Source organism: Papaver somniferum, chromosome 9 (genome assembly GCF_003573695.1).
Source record: "Papaver somniferum cultivar HN1 chromosome 9, ASM357369v1, whole genome shotgun sequence".
In the NCBI taxonomy this organism is placed as follows: Eukaryota; Viridiplantae; Streptophyta; class Magnoliopsida; order Ranunculales; family Papaveraceae; genus Papaver; species Papaver somniferum.
The window spans coordinates 156,113,075-156,123,290 of NC_039366.1; the positions used below are offsets into that span (position 1 = coordinate 156,113,075).

The 10,216-nt window shown below is 33.9% G+C and overlaps 1 long non-coding RNA gene and 1 other non-coding gene across 2 annotated transcripts; both read right to left on the reverse strand.

Moving 5' to 3' along the window:
• Positions 1-1,064: 1,064 nt before the first annotated feature.
• On the reverse strand, positions 1,065-1,137 carry TRNAR-UCG. Its single transcript has one exon. It is a non-coding gene; the product is annotated as a tRNA-Arg (tRNA).
• A 2,674-nt stretch (positions 1,138-3,811) lies between these two features.
• On the reverse strand, positions 3,812-5,585 carry LOC113309172. The gene is made up of 3 exons (XR_003340422.1): positions 5,037-5,585; positions 4,800-4,945; positions 3,812-4,086 (listed from the first exon to the last, which is right to left on the reverse strand). It is a non-coding gene; the product is annotated as an uncharacterized LOC113309172 (long non-coding RNA).
• Positions 5,586-10,216: the final 4,631 nt, after the last annotated feature.

Consider the following 10,216-nt stretch of genomic DNA (forward strand, 5'->3'; position numbering starts at 1 on the left):
AGTGTGAAACCCTCTCGGCAAGATCTTTTTGAACTTCCTTCAAGGTTTTCTCATGCTTTGACCGCTTGGAGGCATATTGAATACAGAGTATGGGAATGATGAAAATTAAGAAGATTGAAGAAGAAGATAGAAGAAAAATTACAGTAGAGGAATTTACGGAGAAAATGATGAAGTTGCAGAGAAGATAAAAAGAGAGTAAAAGAGAGAAAGGAGAGTAAGAAAGGATATATAGAGGATTTTTTCGAGAAGATAAACAATTAAGGCGAAAAGACGTGAACGGTTGAGAAGCAGCGGTTACAGAAGACGTGTCAAGAAACAAATGGAAGAAAAGATACGTGTAATAAATGCAGGATACGAAGAGATGGATAACTGCGGCATTTCTCATATCATTCTCTTCTTCGCAGAGACGACATGAGAAGAGGCAAGATGTAGGATCAGAATCTCGCAGCTGCAACATTCAGCGAAATTATTAACAACATAACACAACAATGTCGCAAAGCAATTTCAGAAACGACATAATAAACGACATCAGCTAAATCATGAGAAAAATATGATGGACTTGCGAAAATTAGGAAGTGTGCGAGATTAATATTGTAAGGTTGCGAGAATGTCAAACCATATCCGAAAATAAAGGACAGATTAGCTGTCATCCACTATGTAATTCCCTATAAATAGTCATTCAGTTGTAAAGGAAGAGGGGGGAGATCTTTTTAGAGAGAGGAATAAAAAATAATTAGGAGAGAGAAAATCAAGAGTGGTTGTTGTTCTTAATCCCTTTATCTTTTCTTGTAAGATTGTTCAAAGATTCATCAATAAAATTAAGATTGTTAATCCAAAAATGAGTTGAATTTTAATGAAATCTTGTGAGGGTGTAGTGTAGGATTTCCTGCAACTACATGGATGATGCCTAAAAACGATCATATAGACATACATCAGTTGAGCTGAGTTGACCCTGCATGTATCCCATCCGAGTTGACCCTGGATTAGAGGAAGGGAAAAGGAAAACAATATTGAATTAGAGGAAGGGAAAAGCAAAAAAAAAAAAAAAAGGAAAAACAATATTTTGACCACAGTTGGAGTCGAACCCACGCCTTTTGATCCGAAGTCAAACGCGCTAATCCACTGCGCTATGCGGTCACTGTGCCATTGATCGCAGAACTGTTAATATTTCATCATCTAGCAGATTTGGAATGAATATGTTGTTTGTACCAACAAACTTGAGTTGATAACCAGGAAGGATACATCATACACACCATGAAAGCTAGTCTGCCACCACCACCAGTCCACAGATCGACATCTGGACCAAAGTAACTATCTTTAAATGTGAATAGGAGTGCTAACAACAAAGAGAAAAGAGTGCTTCCACAAACATTTCTATCTTCAACCGGACCACGTAAAAAAATACGAGTCATAGACGGGACGACGACACTATAACTCTGAAACAGTTGATAAAAGTCTCTAGTTTCAGACTGAGACAGACGAAGCTTGAGATTGTTAAACTTGGAAAACTTACCAACCACTTGGACATATTTTTCTAATCTGTTGAAAATAATAACTAGTGATAAAACACCAAGGTGACGGAATTTGTGGTACAAAAACTCCAGCCATATTATTTTTAATAAATAAAAACTATTTGATTAAAAAATGACACGAAAACTCCATTTCCTTTTATAATGAGTAAATTTAGTTTTTATTAGATTTCTAAATTCCAACATTGACCTTCCGTGTATTTTAAAGGAAAGTTTAGCGGAAGAAAAAGAAATTTTCTCCAAAAAGATCAGTTTCAGAAAAAATTCGAGACATTCTTCTTATTTTACCTTCGTGTTTTTTTTTCTTTTATGTTTCAGTTCAAAGATTAGAGATCTTCTTCTGCAGATTTCATCCAGAGAGTAATTTTTAGGTTCAAATTGATTGAATAAGTGAAGAGAATCTACAAATTTAGTTAAACAAGAGAAGAGAATATCTGGTAATTCATTTCAGTTTAATTGAAGAAGAGAAATCAGGAGTTACGGTTTATTCGTGATTTGGTTGAAATTTGTATCTAGGCTCGATTTATCTGTTAAAATTGCATCTCGAATTGAAAATCGAGGTGAAGAATCCTCCGTGTTGATCATCTTCATCTTCAGATTAAGCAATTCGTAGTATTCGAATCATTCATCACATACTCAATCACTTTTCAGGTATTTGATTTTGTTTTTGTTTTTGATTTGTTATTGTGATCTTTTAGAGTTCCTTTTGATGATGAAACCTAAGTTTATGATTTTGTGTTTTGTTGATGTTTTTGTGTTCTGTTGATGTTCTTATGAAATCTACGATCTATTGGAATGAAACCCTTATTATTGTTACGATTTCATTATGTTTTTCAATTTTTGTTGTTGCTGTTATTCTCATCTAGTGAAACCTTTTTCGGTTTCATACTTTGTCCTGTAGATTATGAAGCCTGTTTCGGTGGTTATCTACATTGTTGTATCGTATTGGTCTAAAAGAATCTGTTGCTAATATGAAGGCAAGTATATGTCAAGTTGGTGTGAATTCTCTCCTCTTTCTATGGAAATCTTTCACATAGTTGGTGATCAGCTAAAGGTAAACCAATCTGATTTTGATCTTCAATCAGCTGCTTTATTTACTTTGTTTCATAACCTTCCAACTCTTCAGTTGCATGTAAGGCATAATCTGAGCGTTCTAGTTCAAGAAGTTCAAGGATTATAGATATTGACCAGCCACGAAGTTCTGAAATTATATTTTTTGAGAAGCCAAGAGTTGATTATGATGTTACAAATAAAGTGAAGGAACCGTAAAGTCTGTGCATTGGTTAGGCCTTTTTAAGGGTGTTGAACAATTATTTCCGGAAGGTGTTCAACAAGTTCGTTGTGATATAATGAAATATCACGTGACATCAGGTTATTCATTCAAAATGACAAGGAATGAAAAGTTGAGGATCGATCGGTGCATGTTGTGCTAAGAAAGATGAGGAGAAATGTAAATGGCATTTATATGCCGTGTCTATTGATAGTTTTGAAGGAAGTCCTTTTATTATCTAAGGAATCAAGTAATTAGCATACCTGTAGTGGTGGATTTCTTAACAAACCACATGTATCGAAGAAACTAATTAGTGACTTGATATCATTAGATATTTTTTTGAAAAAACTAATTAGTGACTTGATATCATTAGATATTTTTTTGACTGTTCTTTTTCATGTTTTTTATAAGTAAACCAATGCTAATTTGTTGCAGAAGTTTTCATTTTAGATCTTGCCAGAGAATAAGTAGTTTTGATCAAATTTGTCAGATTTTGCAGGCCTTTATAATTTGGTGCAACCAAAGTAGGTTTCATCATATTTCTTTGGAACCATTTTTGGGATCATATTTTGGTGGAACCTTTTTTGGTTTCATCACTGTTTTACTGTCATTTTTCTTTTGCATCTTTGAAAACATAAAAGATAATGTTTGCTAAGATAAAATTAATTACTGGAATTCTGAAGACCTGCTGTTACAGAAAAATTAGACATCATATTTCTGTAGACATAAGCTTTAGGGGACTACAACTGATATCTTTTTTATATAAACTGTAATTTGTCACCATTACAATCAGTAGATAACCATTTTACACAGAGTAGCTACTGCGAGTGTTATTGCCAGCAATGATTCTTCTTAGCAAACATTATCTTTTATGTTGTCAAAGATTATCTTCAAGTAAAACTGAATCTGCAAGAAAAACTGTAAAAAATTAATAAATTGGGCACCACATGCGAGTATTATTTCCAGTGATGATTCTTCTTCTTCAGAAAGCACATTTTTTACCAGTGGTCCTAAGGTTTTCAATCAGATTTTGTGCCCATTGATATTTGTCTTTATAAGAGTTCACTTCACCGATAGAACCATCATTGTCTTCATTTTGTCCACGCACTTCACTGCCAGCACCAACATTGACTTCATTTTTGTCCAGGCACTTCATGCCACGACCAACATTTTCAACATCACCAACCGACACTTCTTCATCAACAGTATCTTTTTATTCTATGCGCTCGACCAAGCGCATTTCTTGTTCGTCAGCATGAATGAACCCTTGCAGCGACCGATATTCATCTGCAATGCACAAGAAAAAATGGTTTTGGTTAGAATTTTTGTTGTAACCAAAATTGGTTTCAGCTAGAATTGGTGATGTAACTAAAATTGGTTTCATCAAAATAGTAAAGCAATATAGATGGATACAGATTGAGATGAAGTTCAAGCAGTAAAACAAGGATATGCATATAACAAAGAGTATAAGGGAATGAATGCAAAAAAGCCATCAAGAGTTTAAGATATCACTTAAAACAGGAGTGCATATATCACAACAGTCAACACAGAGTACATGCACACATGACAGTCGTTCCGGAAACTACCACGTTTCTATGTTGATGAGTTCCCAAGAAGACTTTCAAAAAACTACTAAAGTTGAGATTAAAGAAGACGTTGATAAGTACCCATACTACAAAAAAGTGATCAAATATTAAAATTGAGCTAGTTCAACGCAATCGCTCCCACCCATTTATCACTTTTACTACCTATATTACTACAGAAAAGGTAAGCCAACATTCATTCAAAAAATGACTATCTGTTAGTCTACAGTAGTTAACTAAGTTGTATTAAGAATATGATCTTCAAAGGTGACTGATGCAAACAGAAATAACGTTCTAAAGGTTGAGCTTAACTAAAATCTAAGAACTTGATCATTTTTGCTGTAACCAAAATTAGTTTCAGCTAGAATTTTTGACGTAATCAAAATTGGTTTCATCAGAATAGTAAGTCTTCTTTACCTTTAATTAAATTCCTGTGTGTTCTCTAAGCTCCTGGAATTTATCCAATATTTGGTAGCATATTCCACCAAGGTTCCATCTAGTAAACCTTGGATATATGTCCCATCCTTTTGTTCTGCGATGTAAGACATCTCTGCCAACTAATACTGAAAAAAGAATGAGAAACAATATTCAAACAGAATCAAACCCGTTAAAAACAAACAACTTATGAATCAAAAGAAACAAAACTTAACTTACCAGCAGGTAAATGATGCAACCCACTACATTTTCAACGTCTTTGGATGTTATTATCCACTCAATTAGATACTCATGAAACACGTCCGGCCAACACACCTTATTCATCTCAGATACCAAGTACAAGTACTTTGCAGTTAGAGTTTACCCACCTTTATTGGGGACGAATACACAAACCAAAAGGTAGACTAAGAATAACTTGACGAAGTCATCAGCCTTGGTTTCATTTGCAGCAGCTTCCAGCATACGACTCTTAATTGGATATACCATCATAGAACGACTTGAAGAAACACCAAAATGGACATGAAACCAGAGCCTTCATATGCAGTTTTTTGTTGTGTATCAAAGCTTTTATCTCAGGTGCTAGCGCACACAAATAATGCAACAACACCTATACGGCTCTGTTTCTCTTTTTTTCCTTGTTGTGAAACCAAAAGTAACCCATAAGCGAATAATACAACAAAAATGATAAAACTAATTTTGGTTGCATCTACAAAACCATTGAACAAAATCACCAACAAAGTTAAGCGATCACATATGAAAATGATGAAACCAATTTTGGTTCCACAAAAAAAACCCATTGATGTAAATTTTGGTTTCATCGAAGAAACCAATGATGAAAATCACCAACACAATAAAGCGAATCATAGATGAAAATGATGAAACCAATTTTGGTTTCACCGAAGAAACTATTGATGAAAATCACCAACACAGTAAAGTGAATCATAGATGAAAATGATGAAAACCAATTTTGGTTTCATCAAAGAAACCATTGATGAAAATCGATTATGAAACTAGCAGAAAATCAATTACGAAAGTAACAATATTGAAGGGAATGAAACCTAATTATGACACTAACAGAAACCTATTTATGAAACCACTGATGAAAGCTATTTTATGCAAAATCGGTGACGAAACTAAAATTTGTGAAACCAAAAATCACAGGTTAAACATGCATGTTGATTTTCAACCATCACAGAAGGACAATGAAACAACGAAGAATAGTAAAAAAAAATTAGGTTTCGATTTACCTTTTGGAGATTGTTTGACCGTTTTCTTAAGATTTTTCTTCATATTTTCATCTTTCTTTTTCTCTTGCTTCTTCACCATTTTTTGATTTACGTCAAAATCAAAATGAAAAACTTAAACCTAATTTTATTCCAATTAAGGTTGGATTTCTTGTTATTGAGTTCACAAAACTGTTTTGCGGTGTAAGAAGAAGAAGGAATCAAAATTGGTTTCAGATCTAGGTTTTTTGTTTATGAGGGAAGAGAAGAGAAGATTTAGAAATTGTTACGAAAGAAAGGAGATGTAAATGAGGTGCGGTTTATTTTCGTGGGTTAAAATATATTGATGGGTAATTTAGACAGTTAAGGTCAAATAGGGTTTTTGTGTTATTTTTGTGTTGATGGGTTTATTTTAAATGGATAGTGACACATTTGGGGTTATAACCCACGACCTATAATTAAGAAGAAACCAAACCGAACCATTTACTAATGGATTGGTTATGGTGTAGAAAGTGGATAATCGATAGTGTTGGTTTTGCTTTGGTTTGACCTCTAAAACCGACCAAAAACCATTAGAAAACCGATTAATTTTTAAACTTAGTTTCTACCTTGATTTACAAGTATTAGATTCTACCCATTGATTTAGAGGATAAATAGAAACCATAAATCTAATATTTTATTATGATACTCTCCCTCTTTCTCTTTCTCCTTCTCTCAGTCGCCTCCCTTCTCCACCCCTAACTACAGCAGCCACTGCTGCTACTCGACTTTCTTCTTCCCTTCTTCATTCTTTTTTGTTTGTCAATAAATAAATTAAGATATATTACATATCTTATTTTGATCTCTAGATTTAGAGTAAGCTTTAACTATTCTTGATTTTTTTTTTTTTTGTCTGTAAGTTTGTGTAAACCAATACTATCGGCAGCTACGATTCTTTTATCTGTAAATTTGTGTATTTTTTTTTGTTTGAGTCGTTTGACATAACTATTGGTTAACCAAAAACCAGTAGGACAAACCGAAACCGGCTTGAACCATTTGGAAACCGAACCAATGGTTAATAGATTGGTTTAGATTTTTAGAAACCGATAGTATTGGTTTCGGTTTTGGTTTGGCTAGAAACCGAACCAAAACCGACCATGAACAACCCTAATTCTTAGAACCCACCGAGAGACGTATATCAAAGACGGGAACGTTCACGTAATTTTAATAGAGGTCCTGATCAAGCATAATTACAAATTTGATTACGTATTTTTTAACTTTTAACAACATAAAAGAGAGCCTTCACATATGCAGATGTCGCTACACACACAAATTTTGTTCTTTTCAACTCCATTAAATAAAACTTGAGACAGCGGTTGATCTTAATTAGTTGATCTTAATTTGTAATCTTGATTGGATCGAAGCAAGGAGATAGCCATGCACCCACATCGTTAAGGATATATATATATATACTAACAATATTTTTCGTAAGGATGGGGAGTAATCATCATCAGTTAATTACACGAACATCATCGGCCTTTCTCCCTGGCCGACAAATCACTGATAACATCATAATTGCTCATGAACTCATCCACTCGATGAAAACTTCCAAGAAGAAAAAGGGATTTCTGGCGTTGAAAATAGATCTATCTAAAGCTTTTGATAGGGTTGAATGGACTTTTATTGAAAAAGTCCTCCTAGCTTTTTTTTTAATACGAAAATAAGAACACCTTGAAAACTCGAAAGAGTTTAAGTGTTGCGGTAATACAAAGGCCAGATTAGATCTTCTCGCATATAAATGAGGTTGATCAATTATGTGAGTTTTTCATCTATCCATTTATTATTAAGGATGGATTTGTTACATAATCTAGAAATTGCAGCAGGCATAATGTTATCAAATCTACTAACTAAGTTGAAGGCCATGGCTTTAAAGTTTGCTGGAGTTTTGGTAGATTTTTCCAAAAGAATCACTATTCTTGAATCTTTCTTCTTTAGCTTGAGCGTACATTTCCATAATCTGCTTTTGGGTTCTCGGAAGACTGGACAAAACTCATTCTGCAATGTATATCCAGAACCTCCTTTTCCATTCTTCTAAATGGTTCTCCGGGTCCTACTTTCAATACTTCGAGAGGTTTAAGACAAGGGGGATCCTTTATCTCCATACCTTTTCCTGATATGCATGGAAATCCTTTCTAGACTCCTAGAAAAAGCCATTGAGGATAAGAGAATCTCTGGATTTCAAATCAACAATAAGGCTCCCAATATATCACACCTTTTTCGCTGACGACTATTTCTTATTCACAAAAACTAATCTCGGGGAAGCCAAAAGTCTATTAGAAATCTTACAACTATTTGGGAACATCACCGGCCAAATGGTTAACCTTCAAAAATCAAGTGTCTACTTCAGCCCAAAAATTCATCCGAAACATGAGAAGATTTTAGCTAAAATCCTAAAAGTTCCGATGATGACCAAAAATGAGAGATACTTGGGAACCCCATTGTTCTTCGATAAGAATAGAAAAGCCAATTTGAACCTCTCCTATAGCGATATTATTCTACTCTTCAAGGTTGGAAATCTAAACTCTTGTCTCAAGCGGGTAGGACTGTCTTGATAAAATCTATCCTTCAATCTTATCCAACCTATCAAATGCAAGTTCTTGCTCTGCCAAAAGAAACTCTTGATCAACTCGACAGAATTCAGAGAAATTTCTGGTGGAAAAAAGATGGACAAAAAAGAAAAGGAGGATTTATAAAAGCCTGGAAGGGTATTTGCAAACCCATCTCCAAAGGTGGTATAGGAATTAAAAACCCTCATCATTTCAACTTAGCTCTCCTCACTAAACTGGCTAGTAGACTGGTTACCGAACATGATCAATTATGGGTCAGATTGTTAAAAGCAAAATACTTCCCAAATTAGCACCCTCCAGAAAAGTCCAGAACTTCGAATTTGTCTTGGATTTGGACCAGTATACTTCTATAAACTTACTTTTTCCTAAAAAGATACAGTTTCATGGCTCTTGTAACTAGAGGCACCACAAGCAGAGATGCAGTTGAAGCAATTAATGTGTATCTGTGTAAAGGAATCTCTTCCTCAAGGGTAAAAAAGGTGAAGACTACAAAGTGTGGAGAAGGTTATTCCTCTAACTGCCTCTTGTCTTTTTATCAGCTTGATAATAATTTCAGAGGTTTGGTGAAAGATTTCATCAACAAAAGAAACAATTTAAAATCTCAAATTGTTTCGTCTTTATAAGAGATAGCTCACTATGAACAAATGTTGTCTCTTTCAAAGAACACCTTGCGTGAACTCAAAAGAGAACTGAGTGAGTTAACTGATATTTCTGAAGATTTGGAGGAACTGAACGATCCCATAATCAATGTGGTTTTTCAATAATGAGAAGGAATTCTCAGTATAGGCTCTGAGAAAGATCTACAATGACTAGTAAGTCTTCGAACGAGAATTTTGTGTTCTTGTTTTATTTAGAAGAATAACTAGAGTTTGGAATAGCCATTATTGTGATTTCACATAGCTATGAACAACGTTTTCATCTTCATGTTTTTAGATTTATTGGTTTAAATTCTAAATTTGTTTGGAAGATGATTTTTGCAGTATTAATCTTTATGATTTTATATATTACAATATTGTTATGGGATATGTGTGTTTGCGTCCGTGAATTATGATTTTCCCATATCTTGTCAAAAGTAAAGTCTTTCGTATGTCGATATTCATATATTGATAAAAGAATGAATAAACTTTTGACAAATACAAAAGTTAAGCCTATATTGTCAATTATTGATGGAAGATAGGTTAAAATATTTTGTTTTCAAGGATTATGTCTATTGTATGTCATTGTGCAAATGGTGATGGAAAAATAGAATGAATCCTTGTGTATTCCGCAGTAATTGATCTTCCCTGATCCATATTTCATGTATTACTGTGAGGCTCCGTAAAGTGTCTTATGTTGAGCATTGAACGACCAAGTTGATTATTTTCATGATTAGTTATGTTGTTGTTCCTTAAGGTACTTTATGTCGAGCATATTCAACTAAATTAATCATCTTGTTTGGTTATTTAGTTGTTGCTCCGTAAGCTTTCTTATGTCGAGCATGACCAATTAAATTGATTACTTTTGTGATTAGTTTTGTTGTGTATTTCGATTAGATTAATTATGGGTTCTCGTGTGATTAATCTAATTGTAT